We start from the raw sequence: 21,991 nt of genomic DNA, 5'->3' as shown, positions 1-21,991 counted from the left end.
TACGATAAGTAAAAGTGGGTTAAATTTTGATTATAAGATTTGTAGCAGACAGACAGACAAACAACAAGAAGTGAAGTTAAAGAGATGTGTTGTGAAATATATGTTTAAAAATTACTTTTTAAAGACAACAATTCTAAAAAATCCAGTGTCTCCAATGTAAAGCATGTACCGTAAAATGGGGTTACTTTGACCGGCAGGGTAACTTTGACCACTTTTCGTTTTTTTAACAAAAACCCCAAAACTGAAAAATGATTTGACATAGAAAAATTTTGTCAATGGCAATGAAAGGCCTAATATTGAGGCTACGTAACACAATAGAAAGATTTAAAAAGTTTGCATATCTAATAGGTTAAAAAATTAATAATGTAACCCACGAAAAAGAGCTATTTTTAAAGCCTGTCAGAGGACCCCCTCCAATTTTTTTTATTTTTTGGTAAAATAACTCCAGGTTTCGATGCATTGTAGTAGAACTCTTTTAGTTACATATGCAAAAGACAAATTTTAGGAAAGTGTCATGGTTTGCAAATGGGGGGCGCCGGCCCCCAATGGGGTAACTTTGACCACCTAATGGCAGCCGTGACAGGGTAACATTGACCGGCTTGGAAATTAAGTTGAAGTTATCATAGGTATCTATATAACATATTTTATGTTTGATACACCTATTTATGTTTTTTTTCTTTATGTTTCAGACTCTACAGTCTTATAATGGTAATTTTTACCTAATTTCAAAACCGGTCAATGTTACCCTGTCACGGCTGCCAATAGGTGGTCACTTTTCGCCCATCAGGGGGCGGCGCCCCCCCATTTGCAAACTATGACACTTTCCTAAAATTTGTCTTTTGCATATGTAACTAGAAGAGTTCTACTACAATGCACCACAACCTGGAGTTATTTGGAGTTATTTTACCAAAAAAATAAAATTGATTTTACCACCCAGTCAAAGAAACCCCAGGAGCTGGGGTAACAAAGGCCATCACTTTTTACAACACTTCTCTTTAACTTCACTTCTTGTTTGTCTGTCTTGACCCTTCTTTACATAGGTTTTCTTTAAAAATTAGCCAGAAATTCATTATTTGCAGAAGAGGGTTGAAACAAACACTGAAATGACAGGCAATGATTGCTCTAACATATTCTTTTGTTAAATTAAATTCTGTGCAATTAGAGTGCACACCATGGGCCGGTCCTTTCTTACCCCATGAAGGCTGCGATCCTGTCTTACCCCATTTGACTATATAAGATTTGTAGCAGACAGACAGACAGAACAGACAAACAGCAAGAAGTGAAGTTAAAGAGAAGTGTTGTAAAATATATGTTTAAAAATTACTTTTTAAAGAAAAAACTTCTAAAAAATCCAGTGTCTCCAATGCTCTGTACATGCTCATTGTACAATGCTCTGTACTCTCATGTACAATGAATTTCTAATTTTAATTTTGAATATTAAAAATTAATTTTTTAATTATTTCAAAACATGAAAGAAATTAAATTTTCAAAATTATTTATTCTGGCAATTGATTCCTGCATTGTCTCCTACTTTATGCAAGTCTGTAAAATTTCAGATAGATTGGATACTTAGAAGTGTGTCAAATATTGATTATAAAATTTGTAGCAGACAAAAAAATTTTTATATTTTTTTTAATATTAAAAAAATTTGGAATTTTTAAAAATTATTTTTTGCGTCAATTGATAAATGCATTGTCTTCAACTTTAAGCAAGTTTGCAAAATTTCAGATCGATTGGAGAGGTAGAAGTATGTTGAAAATTGATTATAAGATTTGTAGCAGACAGACAGACAAACAGACAACAAGAAGTGAAATTAAAGAGAAGTGTTGTAATTTTATGGATTTAAAGGCATGTAACAGTTAAGGCATCAGTGCAGTTGGATTTACAACTGCATTGTTTGAAATGTGACCATTGAGTCATGTTGGTCCATTGACCATGCTAGTTGGGAATTACGATGTATAATAATTGTGCTTTCATTACTATTCTATAATTTAGTGCCCTTCTACAATATTTTTATCACTACTAGTGAGAAATACTAATTCAGTTAACCTCTTTTATGTCTCCATACACTGGCCAAATGATCGCATTATTGAAGTGTACATATAATATTTTTTGCCTTTCAGACTCCTTCAAGAGCTTTAGCATAAAGACTTTTTCTTCTCCAAGAAAACGTCCTAGTCTATGTGAACAACATCTTGCTTCTCCGTTCTCTTGTGAATCTAAGGAAGACTCTGGATCAAGAGTCTTCTGATATTGGATACGATATTGATTTCACCATTACGCCTGAAAGCAAATTTGAAGAAGAAAATGAATCAGTCATGATTGAAATTAAAAGAATGGAAGGTGGAATCCTGGCCTCTCGACCTGGATTCTGGCCTCTCGACCTAGATTCTGGCATCTCAACCTGGATTCTGGCATCTCAACCTGGATTCTGGCATCTCAACCTGGATTCTGACATCTCAACCTGGATTCTGGCATCTCAACCTGGATTCTGGCCTCTCAACCTGGACCCTGGCCTCGCAGTCTGGACCCTGGCCTCTCAGTCAGGACCCTGGCCTCTCAAACTAGACCCTGACCTCTCAACATAGACCCTGACCTCTCAACCTGGACCTTGGACTCTTAATCTCGACCCTGGCTGGCCTCTCAGTCTGGACCCTGGTCTCTCAACCTGTACTGCGGCCTCTCAAGCTGAACCCTGACCTCTCAACCTGGACCCTTGCTTCTCAACCTGGACTTTGGTCTCTCAGCCTCCACCCTAGCCTCTCAAAATGATTTCCCGGCCGATCAGCCTGGACCCTGGCTTCTCAACTTAGAGCCTGGCCTCTCAATCTTGAGCCTGGACCCTTGCTTCTCAACCTGGACATTGGTGTCCCAGCCTCTACCCTAGCCTCTCGAAATGGACCCTGGCCTCTCAGCCTTAACCCTGGCCTCTCAACCTGGACACTGGCCTCTCTGCCTAGACATTGGCCTCACAACCTTGGCCCTGGGTCTTTGGTCCAACAACCTTGATTTTTTCCTAACATCAAGGATGTTGGAAAAACACAAAAATTCTTTGAAAATTTTGATCTTGAATAAGGCATTTTTGCTAAAATATTACTAGAGTTTCTTGCAAGTTTCTCGGACTTCTTATTGTTGCTAGCAAAAGTAAAGTATAAAATGATAATCAATGTTCCATACTTATCTATACACTACTTAGTGACTGTTATCACTAGGAATAATAAGAAAAAAAATTTTATGCCCTTTAAAAAATGTGGTCGTTGAAGGGTTAACAAAGTTTTTGTGTGACAAAAACTCCAAGGTGACTTATATTAGAGTTGACTTCCTGCAACACAAAACAGTAACAAGTGGTTGTTTTGTGTGTAATATTGAATATAAAGCTTGTACTTTTATTAAAAACCTTGTAACATAAGAATTACCAGGTGGTCTTCTCTTACCCCAGCCTGGTCCCAGCTCACTTTTTTTAATCTGTACAGAAAACTGTGTTGTTTGCAAAATGTCTGAGTTGTAGCTTAGAAGCCCATTGCATAACTACACCTTGTGATAGGTTTAGGGTTTTTTAGTTATTCATGGTAGGTATAGATGCTACATGCTTGTTAGGGATTTTGGTCCTGTCTTACCCCATCTGACTATATTGCACCTGAGATTACTATTTGGTAGCCTATTTTAAGAATGCATGGACTGCGTGGGTGCTGCCGGACTTGAATTTTCCAGAATTAGCAGACAAGTCGATAATTTGCATGCTACGATACACATTTAACATTATATTTACTCTACAGTTTAAAGTTACTATCTCGAGCTCCTCGGTCAACGATATATTGATACTATTTTTACACGTTGAAATGAACGTGACAAGCCTATTTTAAGAAAATTAATTTGCCCTCAGGGCCTGTGCTCTTGAATTAGCCTAAGATGCTAGTGTATCACGATGCTTGCCAATTATTGTGCTTAGTTTTGCCTTATTCTGCAGATGTTAGCATTAAAGATGTTTCAGCTCACATTGACCAATGTCCTAGATTTATTCTGAACGTCAATGATGTCTAGGCTTTCCATTGCAACCTTTGAACTCGAGAATTATTGACTGGTCTGTTGAGTGCTCACTCTTATAGATTCAACCTGTGTTGAATGGCTTTTTAAATTTATAGTTAATTTTTGTGCAGAAATGTGATCATGTCCATTTGAACTTTTTTAGCTAATAATTTGATGTCTAATTTCCATTTGCAATTGATGTTATTTGAACCATTTCTAAATGAGTTCTGAATGTGCATGATTCTACCTTGGGAAAGGGGAAAAATAAACAATTAAAGAACATTGTATTTGCATACCTATTGTCCTCAACCCATGGTTAGGCAACTTGACTGCAGTAATATTACTCTGCATCTGTTTAGTCATGACACTCCCCCCTTCGCAGCTCCCTTTCCCTGAGTTCAGGCCTTTATTTCTGTTTCAGCTTCTAACTCACGATGTTAAAACTTCAACGTTTGAAGGTTGACAATACTGTTAATATCTTGATCGAAATTATTTTCAATATCACAATTGAAAATATGCATTAGAATAGCCTTATCAAAAATTTTATTCATGATCGTCGGCACTTTTGTCCACCACCGACCTTGACACTTATTTCCCTTCTTAGTCTGCCGGCCCCGGGCGGAGCTTGTGGTGATGTCACCTCACGTCATCCATCGCCTGTGACGTCACACAACACCAGGCAACCACGGCAATTTATTAATTCGCCCGCCAAAAATAATTAATTAGTAACGTAATAGAAAATATGTTGCTGGAAAACTAAGAGACTGTGCCTAAATAGAACATGATATTATTATCTTATTAGCATTATGTACTAAACACTTGAGTAGTTCCTTTGCTCGCCGCTGCTGGCTGCCATCTGTAGGTGGGCCTTTCTAGACTTGAAATTTAGCTTGCTTTCTTATTAAATTTATAAAATTAAATAATTAATACTTATTATTATTGAATATCAACAAATAACATTCATTCTATACTACTTATTTCATTCTTCTTTTAGTAGAATTACTATTACTTTTTGTTCAATTCTTTCTCCTAGCTTTTGTTCATAGAAAACTTTTTACCAAAAACGTCAAATGTCAAAGACAGAATCGTCATGAAGAATTCACTTGACAACTTTATACATTTTACTTAAAAGTTCTGATTTCACATGATGAATTTAACTTATAGCAAAGCATGGAAATATGAGCATATAACTTTATGATAAATTCTTAGCATGAACACATATTTAGTGGGCAAAATTAGCAATCGATGTCAAGTGATAGCATCGTTGAAGCTCCGAGTAAGAACATCTTCAAAAACAGACTAGATGAAGCTATGTAGGAGCATATGTTCAGTCTTAAAATGCCTAGCAAATTACGGACCAGGCAATAAGTCCAGCAGCTATCTCAATCAATCGTCAGCTATGGAAAGATCGGGTTCCAATGGCCGGATCCCTTGTGAATCAAGTCACAAAAAGTTGAAGAATCAGCAACAGGCCATGGGCCTATTTCTTCAACGCCGACACTTCTATCTATTCTATTCTAAGTGACTTTGCAAAGTGACTTTTTGTCGGAACGCCAGGACTGACTGATTTTTTTAGTTATATATTTGAGAGAAATAAAATTTATTAAACAAGTATGTATGATATGAGAAATAGTTTGAAGTTATTAAATTTTAAAGCATTGAAATCCGTGCAGAAACATTAAGTTTTAATATTTTTTAGGCATTTAATGACTCAAAACCTGACTTCAGTGAGTCTATTTGTTTTTAACAACATTCAAATTTTCCTCCATTGAACTGTTGTTGTTGGGGCATTGGCTGAGGCTGTCCTCTTGTTTATAATCAGTGCGCTGGTGGATCTGGTGAGTGGAGGTGCTAGTGTGTTGTGGAACAGGTTGACCGGCCCATAAAGAGCATTGATCAGTTTGAAATCTCTAAATAGCGTGTCCTTTTATAGTACCTGTATTATTGCACCATGCTGAGTCAGATACATGTCAATGCCTGCAGGTTGCAGAAGACCAGGTGGCATCTATGTTCTGATTCTTGGATCGAGGGAACCTCCTACCCACGCCCTTTATTGTCAAAGCATATCAGAGCCTTCAGGAGTTGAACCTACAGATGCCACTGTCTGTGCAGCAAGCTCCATCTATGTCTTTGTGGATGTCTGCTATTCTACAGTTCTACCTCATGTAGATCTTTCCTCCAGCTTCTGCTTGGATTTGCTGTGCTCTGCAGTCAATTCAATGCCACCTCAAATTACACAGAATTACTTTCAAGACTTCTGAAGTTCCCATCCTCTGGAAGCAGTATTATCCTTAAGATCTACAGATCTTAACATCTACACTGATGGATCACAGGCTGCCACTGGATCTGTCTCTGCTGACCTATATGTGCCATCAACCCAACTTGAGACTGGGTGGCTATGTGGCTGCTAGATCCAATGCACACTGTACTGGATGTGAACTTTTTGCTATATACAAGGCTGTGCTCTGCAGTCAATTCAATGCCACCTCAAATTACACAGAATTACTTTCAAGACTTCTGAAGTTCCCATCCTCTGGAAGCAGTATTATCCTTAACATCTACAGATCTATACTGATGGATCACAGGCTGCCACTGGATCTGTCTCTGCTGACCTATATGTGTTATCAACCCAACTTGAGACTGGGTGGCTATGTGGCTGCTAGATCCAATGCACACTGTACTGGATGTGAACCTTTTGCTATATACAAGGCTATGCAGCTTGCCATCACGGATGTGTCTCTACAGAGTAAACCAGTTCTCATCTTGTCTGATTCACAAGCAGCACTGCACTTGATTTCTTCCACTTATGGTGTCTCTAATAGTTGGATTGTCTTTCAGATACAGAAATTGATGCAAACCAAGGGGCTCAATACAATTGAATGGTGATGTGCTGGATTTGTGGTCACAGACAGATTTTTGGTAAAAAAATTACTGACAGAATTGCAAACATTGCACACTTTTGTGCTTCTGGGAGTGGCTATAATTGTAACACTGAGCACCCTGGTGGTCACAAGAACTAAAAGTTCTGGCCTCAGGAAAGGAAGTTTTCAGGCTGGACCTGAGAGCAGCAGTGGATTATGTGGTTTATGGATCTACCATGCTCTGCAGAATGTGCTAAGGCTTGTCTGCAACTTGGCCATGATGGTGTGAAGGCCCACTAGGCTCATTTCAATTTGTCTAATTCCAGTATGTGCCTTACATACAATATGGAGGACACTGTTAGTCATTTCACTTTGCAGTGTTCACTCCACTCATTTCACTTTGCAGAAACCAGAGGAGGGAGTTGTGCTCAAACTTGAAAAATCTTTCACTTCCTTGGATCTTTGTATTAGCTCTTGGTGGGGGAGACATCTCTCAGTAAATTTGCACAGCAGTAATTCTTTGGCTGGGACAATACCTGCTGAGCTGCAGCATGGTGAATTTTTATTTAGTATTACTATTGTGTCCCTGATTATCCTATTATGCACCTCCAAGTATAAGAAGTGGGTTTCTACATTGGTGGCTAATGGCAGGAGGCATCATCTTGCTGCAAGGTTGCCAGTCAAAGTGTAGTGGCTTTGATTTGTCTGGCTTATGTTGGGGTTGGTTCATATCTTATCTTTTTGACATGGCTTACACTCCTGTCACATGTGCCTTCATTTAGGAGTTGAAGATTTGATAGAACACTTCTCCTTTGTGTTGAATATGATTTTGGTCAGCAGGTATCAAGTATGTGTGCCTCTTGTTAGTCTTGTATTGCTTGCATGTCTGTGCTGTGCTTTGCTTTGTGTGCTTTTGGGCAGCAATTACCCAAGAGCCCTAAAGAGTTCAGAACTCCATTAATAGGAGTGATGGTAGCTTATCTTACTTGAACTAATTGTCTAACTTCCTTGCGTCTTCCTTGTGAATATGTGCAGAGAAAAATGAAGCTGAAAGATAGAACATGAATTATATTAACTTGATTAACCATAGATAAGTGAGGTAGATAAGTGAGGGTTTAACAAGTGATCAACTTGTGACTTCATTTCCAACCTAGCATAAATAATCAATTGATTGGCAGAATGTCAACGAACTTTGAAAATTTTGATGTGAGGGACTGCATGATCATAATCACAGCTGTAAAGTCAAGAAATGCTGAGAATGTGGAGGTAAGTAAAAATTTGTTAACCATTTTCAGTGTTATCTTGTATTTCTAGAGAAAAGTTTTTTAAATCAAATTTTATGGAATGGAAATTTTTAAAATGAAAGTAGACTTTTGAGTGGAAAATATCTACTTTTACTACTGATTGAAAATTATTTTTAATTGATATAAAATGCTTTTATACAATTTAAATTGCCAGAAGAGTTCCACAAGGAAATTAAAACTTTTGAAACAAATAAAACTATGAATATTGATTGTATGACCATCATTTAGGAGGAAAATTTAGTAATATGGATTATGGTTAATATATTCAATATTATTCAGTTGCATCACTAGCTTGATCCATGGATATTAGCTTACTTATCAAAGAAAAGTTAAGTTTAAGATATTTCAATTTAATATATGTGTACCGGTACCTGTTCAATATTACCCATCTCAAATTTCACTAAGAATTCTGCCCAAATTGTTCAGTAGGACCTTTATGGTAAAATATTTGCAACTTTCAAGCTTTCAAGCATGACATCTTAACCTTAAATTGCACATTTGTGTAGTTTTAGGTCTGATCACAATTAACTGATTGTGCCATAAAGTTAAGTATTGCTGTTCTCTGTTGATTGGTAACCGAGGTGTAATTTTAGAAATGAAGGACCATGTAGCTATGCAAGATGCCCCATTGCCTGCAGCACATTGTAGAGAGACAAGAACAACAGAGCAGTGGAGGATGCTCAAAAATTCTAATTGCTGCTGATGTAACATAAGATTTGTTTTTGATTAGAATAAAATTTGGCTTTTGCTAAATTAGTTTTGCTGCTACAAAATTTCTACAAAATGTAGGACGACTGTCCCGATTTATCTGCCCATCCCATATTACACTTTTTTTGACTGTAACAGGTCATGATCTTGTTTGTTAGTTATTGGTTGAACCTTACAATATTATTGAGAGAAAGTTACCAACATGCCAAGGTATGTAAAATATCAGTTGTTTGAGCAAGAACATTGAAATAACAATTCTAGCCAATTACAGATCATCAATGTCAGTCAATTATCAAATCCTGATGTCAGAAGCTCAGAAGCTAAACTTTATCATGAAACTGGCTTTAATTCCTTAAGTGAAACTACATGCAGAAAATGAAGCAATTGCAAGTTACTACTTAAAATATCAGGCATAGATGTAAGACTTGAATAAAAGCATGATCATCTTAAAAGAACACTCAGATGATTGCAAATATGATTTAGTTTATTCATGATGTTGCTTGCTACCATTGCGAATCCTTTGATAGCAGTCCTGTTGCAGAAACAAGAAGCTGCCTCCTTGCAACCAGCCTTTCTTGATTACTGTACATCAATAATTTAAATTAATGATGCATGACAAACTTTAGTCAATGAAGTGCAGTCAATATGCAGTTAGCAAATATCAACCAGATTGGGGCTGGTGTTTCTCATTGCAGTTTTCCTATTTGACGGAAATATCAAGTTATCAACGAATCATTATATATTAATATTTTGAATTTATCATCGAATTTGTTTATTCTGCAGGAATACCTTTACTGTAAAACAACAGAATTTTGTTTAAAGGAAAACTCAAAGCTGCAACATACAATTTAATTATCTGATAAGCTATCTAACATATTAAAGTCAAAAATTATTTCATGAAAAATTAAATATTTTTGTATCAGTTTGAATAGGTACTTTATTTAGTTATTACAAATCTAGTAAAACATTCATTTTAGAGACATTCTACACAATTGCTAAAATATGGTCTGGCAACTAAAGTTGCTACTCAGCAGTAAGAAAACAAATTTGAACTTCTATGTAATGTATGGTTATGATATTGACTTTGGCCAATAAAACTAAATTTTCTATAGATAAATTGAACAAATGAAATGAATATTTTGGAATGATTATTATGTATGCATTCAGTATTTAAATCATTGATGAATTCATGAGAAAATAGACCAATAACATTTATAATGATAAACATTGATCTTCATTGCAGCATAGAAGAATGAACATTGCATGATTAACATTCATGCATATTGGGTGAAGAGAAATAGTGCATAATTTGCATTTGTGCGTAGTCCTTCCTTTGCTGTTAAGACATTTTGCATACAGCATTCCCTTGATTAACGCGGTTAATAAATCCCCGAGTTTTACCGTGTTAAGCAAAACCGCGCTAATCAAACTTAAGAATATATNGTCTAATGCTACAAGGTTCAACAAACAACTAACTCTCAAGATCATGACCTGTTATCCTTTTGCTCATGCTAGGAACCAGTCATTTTAGATTTTAATGACCTAATTAATAAGAATATCATTTTTACCTGAAAATAAGTAATTATTGATAGTTAATGATTGAAATGCAACTTAATTCTTCAAATATTATTACAATATAATACCCTGTTATCCTTTTGGTCATGCTGGGAACCAGTCATTTTAGATTTTAATGACCTAATTAATAAGAATATCATCTTTACCTGAAAATAAGTAATTATTGATAGTTAATGAATGAAATTCAACTTAATTCTTCAAATATTATTACAATATAATACCGTCAAACTGGGTAATAATGGACGGGTGGGGTAAATTTAAAAGAAAAATATATGTTTGAAATTACTTTTTAAAGACAACACTTCTAGAGAGGCCAATGTCTCTGATGTTACACATGTAGAATGAATTTTTTATTTTCTTATATATTTAGTAAAATATATTTTTTTAATTTTTTAATATTAAAAAAATACATTTTAAAAGTTAATTATTCTGTCAATTGATTTTTTTCGCTGCTTTCAGCACGCTCCAAACCTGGGCCGGATCCTTCACAGTCACCAATAGAGGTCTGCATGCGTTAGTAGCATCATTCTTGGAGCGCAGCCTCTTGCACGATGATTTGTAGCAGACAAACATAAGATTTGTAGCAGACAAACAAACAAACAACATGAAGTGAAGTTAAGGAGAAGTGTTGTAAAAATGGTGGCCATTTCCACACAACAGGGTTATAAGGGACACCCCCCTTGGGGTAATAACGGACATCCCTAAAAACACTTTAACAGTAGAGCTTCAGCTATCAAAGACGCCAGTTAACCAAAAAATCAATTAACAACAAAAAATTTTGATTTCATTTACCCTGCTCAGCAAACAAACTTCATTTAACAAAAATTATTGCATCATTGGTCATCACAAAATTGTGTGTGCATAGAATGTCATACATAGTATTGTGCACTGAGCAACATAAAATGAAAAGTAATTAATGTAAACTATGACTTATTTCTCCCAAAATTATTATGGTTCTCATTAAAATATTTCTTTCTGTTTCAGGTATTTTTATATGATCTTTTTTTGGTTATAATGAATTCACTTGACCATATTAAAATGGTGTAAAATTATAAGCCGTCCTGTAAGCTTACAGATACAGAAGAAATGCTACATGGCTGCTGATGAAGCTTGCAGTGGATAAGATCATTGTGAACGCATGTCCATGAATACGGTTACATCACATCAATAATACAATAATGTATGGATATGGTAATATCATATCAATAATGGAAAAACAAATAAAAAACACAGAAAATGTCATTTATTCTACATCTAAATCATCTACAAAGGAAGAAGAGGACTTCAGAGTACTGTTAGTACTGGATGAGTACACTTTTCATGCTTCAAATGTTTCAAAATTGAGTTTCATTTCAAGTGTCCCGGATTACCCCGTTCCCAGGGGTATTTCGGGAAACTTTTGTTTTGCATCTGGCACCTTACAATTAGCATATGAAAATTTTTGGAGATGCCATTCGATAACCCTTGTAAAGAGCTTGACAATGAGCCCAAATTTGTCTATGAAATGTTTAATGGTAAGAAGTTGTTAACAAAAAACTCCCAAAATCGTCCCTTATTAACCCGTTTAATGGTATAGCCTGTCTAGCATCCAAGTAATATGTCCTGTAGCAATCATTCGTAATTTTCATTTTTAGCTGCCCAAGGATTTTACACATTGATTATCATCATCTAATTTACTCTATCATCAATGGTAATGCACTACAATATGTATCATTCATTCACTGTCAGTCATATTGACTTGAATTGTTTTAATGTAGAAGAATAATTGACATCCACCCTCCACCACAATCATGCCTTGTTGTCATTAGGGTGATTAATTGGTATCATTGTCCTATGTTACCTTACTTTGAAGTCTGGCTATGCCAAATGCTATTACATTGTAGTGATAAAGCAAAGTAATTAGTGATTTTTATCGACATTTTGCAGAAAACTGATGAGGAAACACTTAAAATTGGGTTATTTACTTTGGTAATTTATTTATTTTATGCTGTCTCCATAAATTGACTTTCAACATGAGTTAAAGGGATTTGCCTTTATTCCAATTGCCTTCAAAAGCAGCAGAGGCTGAAATTGCTTTTCAGCCTCTGCTGAAAAGCAGAGGCTGTGTGTGTGCTGTGAGGAAAGAGAGTTACTACATTTTTCAGACAGATGACTGTCAGTGTAGTTGATATCCATGTGAGTGATGCCTATGTTGAATCCTGCTTCATTTGCTAAGCAATTTTCTGATAATCTCCAATGTTCCATTATAATATACAATTTCCATTATATTACACATTAACCATATCATGATATCCATTTTCCACATCAATTTCACAGCATTGTTGTACATATCAATTGTTTGCCATTCTCCATATTGATCACAGATTGTCTTGTATGGAGAAGTGTAATTGATGACTCTGCTGTCCACCTTGTTTGTTCAAGCAAACACATTTAAGGGCTTGCCTTGCTGAGAGTCTTGGAACCTCCAGTTCATGATCCTAGGAAAAGTGTGAACACATATTGCTGTAAAATGCCTACACATAAAATTGAACTATAATTTTGATTTTTATTTCAAAGAATTTTAATGCTAAAGAAATCCTTAGATGTATGTTAAAAAATTTAAATACTTTGTTTGCCTTTATTGCTATCATTTTGATTTTTATTATGTATCAAGTACAGGAAGAGAGTACAATCAAGACATACTGCACCTTCCTCCATTTTTTATAAATGATGATTTATATTATAATTTCATACTTACTTGCTAAAATAAATTATTTTTTACATATTTATTTTTACCTAGTTATCATCATTAGAGAAATTTATCTGTGAAAACAATGAGGAATCTATTTGCCCTTTGTACAGTCTTAACAAAAGCAGGTTGAAGTAATGTAATTAGACACATCTGTTCAATTTGTCATAGCATGTTAACAGGACCAAGTGACTGACCTTTGGTCTGGTTAAGCCAGTATAGCAGATTATTAGACATGACAGGTTGCATCTGATACTCATTTATACAAAAGACCTCCAGATTAAGGCCAAGTGAGCCGCACACCAGCCTACTCTATAGATGTTTACGAGTTTATGCGTTGGAAACATTGTGCTGAACTGTATAGGGATTACATGAGCATGTATCTACAATACCTATCATGTCAAGACATTAGCAGGGTACACTGGGTAGCGGCCCACCTGCCCACCCAGGCATGATTTTCAACCTAAAAGCCCAGGGATTTTTTAATAAAGCCATGGAGTAAAAGTGGGTTTCAAAGAAAACTTAGGGATGCAGCATACTGATTTTTTTAATTTTGAACTCCAGAGTGTAATAATACTGGATAGAAACTACCAAGGAAATATATATATTAGGTTTCTTTAATAAATAGTCATCCATATAAGTATAGTGCCTACCCCTAGAAAAACCCACATTGACTAGAATTCTAAAATATAAAAATACTAACAAATTTTGTTAACATGTTTTCTAGGGAAATATACTTCACATAGTTTTTTAACCATTTAATATCAGCCCTACCTAAACTATTGGTTCAATATCAATTTCAACATCAGTATTAATTTAGTTTACAAACTGTAGTTTCTTAATGTGAAAAAGGAAAAACAAAACATTATATAAATTTTTTTTATTTAATGATATTTACTTACACTATTCTTAGGCTATCTATAACTCAATGTTTGACATTTTTTGTGATATCCAACTCCATAAAACAAGCTCTAAAAAAGTTAAAAACAACTAGCAATATATTCCTGTTAATTTTTGAGCATTTACAATACTAGAAGTCTCAAGGTTAGGCACCAAGTTAGAAGTGTAAAGTTCAATTCTAAGTGTTATGAGAAACTGAACATTGGGTATTGAAGAGCCTTGCACTACCTGAATTTTGAGAAACAAGACAACAGCTAAGAACTTGTACTACTGGGTTAATTGATTCAATACATATTTTTACCATTGATTAGGAGTCTCTGACAAAGATATGTCACTTTTTTAAATAATGTTAATGTCAATTTTTTAAATAATGTAAATGATGTATCACGAACTTACTGTTTAAAAAATGAACAATTATGTAATTAATATGGCAAATGTAATGGCAAATGTAAAACATTAACATTAAAACATTACACGTTTAACTATCAAAGATGAGACGGGAGATGGTTACATTTGAGTCCATAATCTGGCATATTTTTCAATTTAATAATGGAATCAACTGGGCAGACAAGAACAAGTAAGAGTTGTTAAATAGATCCTGCATCTACACAAACTTACTGTTTGTGTAGATGGAATCAACTCCAGAGTGTATACTATTAGACATTTAGTAGACATATTACATATTATTATATTATTACATCTTACACATTAATATCAATACATATTAGACATTATTAGTAGACATATTCCATTATTAATTGATTTGATTTATGTGAAGAGGTTGATATTTTCCATCATCACATTTTTTATAATCATCATGAATAAAAAGAACTTTGAAGCTAGGTATAAATGAAATATTAGAAAAAAGTACAAATAACTATTTTACCCATTTAGCATAAGTCTTCAAAATAAAATCATGGGCTTTTCAAGAAATTCTGGAGGGGTTGAGCAATTTTAAGGAACCATGGGTTATTTGTAACCCTGTTAGCATGCAGGGATGAGGCATGGAGGAATTACAAGTAGATGAAACATTTATTTCTTCTATCCTAGCTGAGTCATCTTGCTCTCAACATTATTGGTTTTGAACTTCTTGGGAGAGATGATTTTTGCAATTATGAATTATTGATTAGTTTCATGCAGGTAGCAGGGATTTGCAATAGTAGAAGTCTCAAAGTTAGGTATAAATGTATAAGTGCTAAGTCCAATTCTTAAAAAATTACTAATATATAATATACCTTTATAACTGCTATCTAAATCTCTTACTGTTGACTTTGGTCATCCATTCTTGTTTCTGTCATAAAGTTTATGTAGTAAGCATCATAATCCAGTTCATCTTGATTGTTGTGACTAAACTTGTTTTTGCTACTAGAGAGTGGCTTGGCATTATCAATATTCAGTGTGGGATGGTTGTAATAACCCGTTCTTCTATAACTCATAGACTTTGGCTACTGGGCTTCACCAAGCTTAGAGGTGAATTGGCAACCTTGTATGAGGTATATTTGGTCATTGTTGCTCTGGCTATGGTGTGTGATCCAGACTAACAAGTTTGTCTAATTCAGAACACAGGTATGCTAATAATTTTTTATATCAACTTATATTTTCATTTTGTTCTGTAAAATATTAGTGTTTTCCCTCTGCCATTCCTTCCTGAATATAACTTCTTCAGATTATATTCGGTGATAGTTTAGTCATTAAGTTACAAGTTGGCTACAGTCTTGCATACTGTGAGAGCTTACCAGGAACATGTTTTGAGACCATATTCAACAGAAAAATACATTGAGCTTTTTATAGTTGGATTAATAGCAAATGGATTGAATGAAAAAACAGATATTATAGCTTCTGGCAACACTCATAATTTTTTGTTGCAGAAAGTCATAGCCTCACTGTCGAGTCATGGGCATGACATCACTCACAGCCTCTGCACACCTGATGAACAGGGCTACTCAGCTCTTCATTATGCTGTTTTGTACAAGGATCTTGCAATGGTGAAGAAACTTCTCATGCATGCAGGTAATTGAGTTATAATTTATCTATTCATTATTATTTGTGCAAAAATTGAACTGAAAATAGTGGAAGGAGAACCTTAAGTCCCACAAGAATCTGAAGCCTAGGTTTGAAAATGGAAGTTTGATGCAGCCAGTACAAAATGCTGGCTCTGATGGCATGCCTAGTACTCGAGTAGCTTGTGGGCAATCCATTCATTGATGATGTCTTGGGGTTCTTTTATTTCTTAATGAAGTGAACTATTTATTTTTTGTCAATTATAGGATAAGCAATGCTCTGGTTGAAATTCCCAATTTCAAAAAGAAAATATACAGCTTATTGTATAGCTGCTTACCTATTTGCTCTGTAGTTGGTGGTTAATGATGTTACCCTTTCTTAGAAATTGCTTATGCCGCCTATAACTACTTTAGATCAAATTAGAAAAATTCTGCTTCAGTCATGAATTCTTTTCCAGTAATATTAAAGCTGCTAGTATCACATATTGGATTTTTCATTATGAATTAAAAATACAATTCTCAGTGCTACTCTTTTGGAGAAGAATTTCCAAGTTAATTATTTCAAGTCCAGTTTACTAAAAATTGAACTTGCCAATTTAAATTTATCCTTCTAAGTGGGACTTGCATTACCATTTGCTTGTTTTTGCTATTTTGCAGCTGTTCCTCAAAGATTCTACTTCTGTTCTAAACCTTCTGGACGATATTCTGCAGCATACTTTAGCTCCTTGGAATGCCCATGGGTTTTTCATTCCAGTAACATTATTCCTTACCATGCCACCACTGAGCTCTTAGTAGTGGCTTAGTGCTTTCTCAACTTTGTGCAAGTTACAGACGAAGAGATCAAGTTGTTTGCAGTTGGGAATTCCTTGCACTTCCTTTCAATGTCCTTGGGTTGGAAATTTGCGTACATGTGGGGTATAAACATGTGGGATTCTGTTACTGTTCCTTTCCTTCTTGGTTAGGCAATTCTTAGCAATTCTAATGCTTCTCTCTATTCAACGCCCATTCAATTCTGATGTTGATTTTGATAATTTGTTTTCTTTTGTTGTTGGAGTCATTATTATGTAGCGTTCATTGCAGATAAAAGGTGCATAAACATGGAGAGCCATGATCGATCCACGGCTCTGCTGCTTCTCTGTAGAAACTGCTCAGCCTCAGACCTGGAGGTGACTAGGATGGGTCTTGAAATGTTTCATATGCTTTTAATTTGGCCTGCTACAACGAAACATGGAACAGCCCAAACTCTGAAGATAATTTTCATGTGCATGATCTTGATTATAAGAAGTAAAGATTTGCTGATTTTTTATAAAAACTTTGTATTGTGGTACAGTCTGCATAAAGTATTCACACTTGTAGGGTACTATAGTCAGGTCACTACAGCATCTCTATAATGTCCAAAACTTTCTCTAAAACTGCTTATTCTGTTTACTCCTAATTTTGCTCCTGTTGCTAAATTCTATTTTTCTGTACAAGAAGTATAATAAGAGTTGTTTCTTATCATTCTGTCCTGTTATTTTATCTTAAATTCACTCCATTAAATTTTTATTTGTTCAGGAAGAAATATTGGCGAGCCTTCTACATGCTGGGGCAAACGTCAACCTGCCTGAAAAAGATCCATTTTCCCTGCCCTTATTGTGCGGTATGTCACCCTTATAATTGCTCCAGCTTTAGTTAGGAAGACATTTGAGGAGTTTTTATCAATGTTATATACAATCTAAACAAGAAATTCTTGATGATTTTAGCACGGGGAGTACCGTGCTAAAATTTGCCTAATGGTCAGATTTAAGAGAACAAAATTCGGGAGACGAGTCTCATCTTGAAGAGGCTACTTCTATTGCTTAAAGAATGCTTTTTTGTTTTTTTGAATTATCATTCAATTATTCTTGGCTTGTGCCTTTTTTTAGGACAAATAAGAATTAGAGCAGAACTTTGCGCTCTACAGTGAAAACAGCACATTATTAGATGCCAATTTTCCAGCCTTGGAGAGACGCTGGTGGCGAGGAGCTGAGCTAATGCTGGACGCAGGGGCGGACGCCACAGCAAGGGATTCTGAGCATAATAAGCTTCGAGCCACATTCTTTGCTCGGGTGCGCGCAGCTTTTGATTCAGTGAAATATAAACATCTAAATTTGCGGTTGCGTAATAAATTGTCAACGATTATTAAAAAAATTTTAGTGTACCCATATACAAGTATGAATAATGATTCATTTTGTGTTGTAGATTTTGTAATGTGAAGTTGCTACTTACTTCCCCGTTTGCGTTTGACCTGTCACAAAACTCAACGATCATTACTTTCAAATTTTCAAAACTATATCAAATTCTCAATTAATTGCCTATATTTCTTTAGTTGTTGGGATTTCCTTAAAATCCTTTTGTCTAAGATTTGTATATGTGATTTTAATTCAGATGTTAAGGAAACACTGTAAACTCAGTTGTGAGCTTAGTTGAGCTTAAGCATTTATTATGAATATTTATGTATTTTCAGGATAATGTCGAAATGCTGAGGAAACTTTTGAGTAGAGGATGTCGCTGCCATTACCTTGAAGATTGGATAGCTGGTAGAAGTCTAACAGAAGCCCAGTTGAAGACCATATTGCCGCCGTACATATTGTCTAACCCTAAGGGTTATGTGTGAGTACTATAGCTGCAAAGACCTAACAAAACCAGCTTATGTGGATATTTTGAATTACTCTATACCTAAAGTATTTGAATTAGCGAGTGATAAGTCCATATTCATAATGAAATAAATACTTCATTAATGAAATGCGATGTAAGGTTCGATTTTCCATAACGGGTTCTATTTCTGGTACCTAGGCTGGATGTTCTGCTTGCTGCTGCCTCGGTATCGTACCACGAGAGCGCTCTGTACATTCTGGAGCATTGCGTGGTTGACGAGATGGATCAATTTGAGAGCATAATCTGCGATATCTTTGAACTTAATAATGGAATCAACTGGGCAGATAAGAACAAGTCAGATTTGTTGAATAGATCCTGCATCTACTTAATACAAAGTTTCCTTGTTGGCATTTGCTGTGTTTGCATAGAGACAATTAACTTTTCTACAATTAATTCTGTTGAGAAATTTTGCATTTAGAAATAATTCATAGAAACTGGTTTCTTTTAAGGCATGATATTTATTTGATAGTTAAAATGAAATAATATTAGACTCCAGTCATGCTTTTAATTTATACAAATGCTGAAATTTGAGTGAAAATTTTAAAATTGTCATCAGGTACCTAATGGAAGTTGTTTCCTGGCAAAATATTCTTAAAGCATTACTGATCCGGTGGTTGTTGTCTGAAAAGGATTTGAGTTCTAATCCGCTTCATCATTGATTTAATTTATATGTCCAAACAAAAATATTTTTCTCTTCAGGTACATAACTGCCTTGACAAAGAACATTTTCAAGAGTAGATTGAACAAGAACGACATGCTGATAATGTTTTTCCTGGCATGCGCTGGGTCAGTTCCTGGAAAAGTTACATTTGATTATACAATACTAAAATTTATGATGAAATTTATCACGGTCAATTATCTTTCTTAACATTTATGTTGATTTTAACTGAAATAATTTTGAAGCTAGTTACTTGTCATTTACTTCGTAATAGATTGTTGAAGCTGGTGCAAGCTGGAAGGATAGTTGAGTTTATCTTGCCCATAGCTGCTGCGGGATGAATGGAAGATACAGAGAAAAGTGTTGCGGCTTGTGCGACGTCAATTTCGAACAAATCTGGATCAATCTAGAACATATTCTTAGACTAGCCGAGCATAATGGTCTACCCATCGAAAAGTGGGTTGCACGCATCGAACTGATCGGAATGCCCTTTTTCGCTATAGTACGGGCAGAATGGACGTATGATCAGTAAGTAAGCCAGTTCATCTCCTGGCATTAGCATGATAGCATTATCTACAATTATTTATTAATTGAACCTCTAGCTTTCAATTATTTATTATTGGAATAAGCTCTTGAAAAATTGTTCAATAGATCTACTCGTAGGTTTGGATAAATACTCAACAAATTGGGAAATTAATTGGGAACAAGATCCAATAATGACATAGGATTCAAATAAACACAAATTAGTAATAAATTTGATGAATGTTGATATTTTATTTTGAAAATTTGAGACTTTGACGGCAACTCCCAAAATATACTGTTTAGCTGGGATGCGGCTCGTTCCAACTTGAATAATTTTAGTTTAATTCATGACAGTGAGACGGAAGATGGTGTGCCGATCTTGTTTCGGTGAGTGTACTCCATTGTTGTCTTGGTGAGTGTTAAAATCCAAAAATGCACGAAAAAGATCAAAACTTTAGTGACGAGAAATCGACAAAGCAACGTAGAAATCTATCGATTTACATTTTCAATGGGATTGGAACTGTACGCGTTGTTGATTCTAGGCGCTTTACTGAGTCAAGGCCCAGATGCTGTCTAACCAGTTCTATTAATAAAGTTATGTGCTCTGCGCATCAGCATACGTCGAAATGACGTTTACACACATGTTTCTGAGCATCGCGGTAAGAGCTTTCGTTCGAACATGTCATTTTCCAGGCTTTCTCACTTGGCTGTGCGCTTCTATAATGAACATTGCGACGTGACTGTGTCTGAGAGCGATTTAGATTTACTCGGTGCCACTTGTTGCCGAACCAAGGATTTTAGAACCGCTGCATATTTTTAAATGGAAGACTTGTCTGAATATTGCGTTTAATTCTTATTCTCTTGATATTGTAACTCGTTAAGTCTTTTGTCGTTTTTTCGTCACTTGGTATTTTTCGTGCATATTTTAGATTTTTGCTGTAGATTTTACTTGTATTCTCAAAAGTTTCAGTTTTTGAACTGCTGCTGGAGCTGGTATACGAAATGTTTCCCCTAATATTTGGTGAATTTACTTAGCGAGAACTCCTGGTGAACTTGCTAGTTTAGCTGGCTGATGACATGAGTACTTGTACTTATACTTATATGAGTACTTATACTTATATGACAAGAACTCTCGTGACATGTGCGTATTGACACTTTCCAGGTTTCCGGCCGACAGTGTCATCTGCGGCAGCATTCTTATCTAGTCCATGCACATGCCACCCAATCCATCAAAATCCACCCAATCCCATTGATTTTCAATGCTTGAAAATCAACGTTGATTTTCAAGCTATTGTGCACTCGCCGGAGTCAGCGTATCGAATTCTGTTATCAGAGCTGACCAGGAACTGCTGTGAAGAGGGGCAGTGCTGGTTCAGGTGGGTTCGTTTAGATGAAAGTGTCTGCCCTGCAATAAATCATTCGATGCGAGGTAGCTTCTCAGCTGATGCATATGTACACATCTACATTACCAGTTACCACTATATATATGATACTCTTCTCAATCATGTTTTAGCCTCATGCTCCGAGCGTCATCATATTATTTTCATTTGTGTGCCTCAGGTCGCCCTTGATGACGGATTTGTGTAGGAATGGCGTGAGAGAAGGACGTTATTTCCTTGTGCTTATGCTGCTCCATCTCGGCGTGCACGAATTATTCCTGCCCACGGAGTAAGTGTCTCGGCCAATAACTGACGTACAATTATGGTAATTGTTGGATTAATATTAGTATAGACCAATAAGTTAAAAATGTCTATGATATTAAAAGTTAATTCTTCTGTCTTCTGGAATAGCGAAACAGAAATTACATGGGAGCGTGATGAAAGGAGTCGGCTCATGTCCTCCATTGTTCACCGTTATGCTCCGAGGTGGAAGCTTCGGACTCCTACGCCTTCTGGGTCTCGTTGCGACGACGAAATGAGGCCGCTTAAATATCGCTATCGTCCAGAAAACCAAGTGGCACTTTTAGATCAAACGGGTACGTTTAAATCAAAGAGCGAGGCAGTTTACTTAGGATTAATGGACCTCCTTCTGAA

General features: G+C 35.6%; 1 protein-coding gene across 1 annotated transcript in view; it reads left to right on the top strand.

Annotated features, from left to right (window-relative positions):
* The window catches only part of LOC108669483, a 46,602-nt gene that overhangs the window by 22,950 nt on the left and 1,661 nt on the right, over window positions 1-21,991 (top strand). The window lies entirely within an intron of this gene.

Source organism: Hyalella azteca, unplaced genomic scaffold (assembly GCF_000764305.2).
Source record: "Hyalella azteca isolate HAZT.00-mixed unplaced genomic scaffold, Hazt_2.0.2 contig13172, whole genome shotgun sequence".
In the NCBI taxonomy this organism is placed as follows: domain Eukaryota; kingdom Metazoa; phylum Arthropoda; class Malacostraca; order Amphipoda; family Hyalellidae; genus Hyalella; species Hyalella azteca.
Note: the sequence above shows the minus strand (reverse complement) of the source record. Positions and strands in the feature narration are given on the sequence as shown.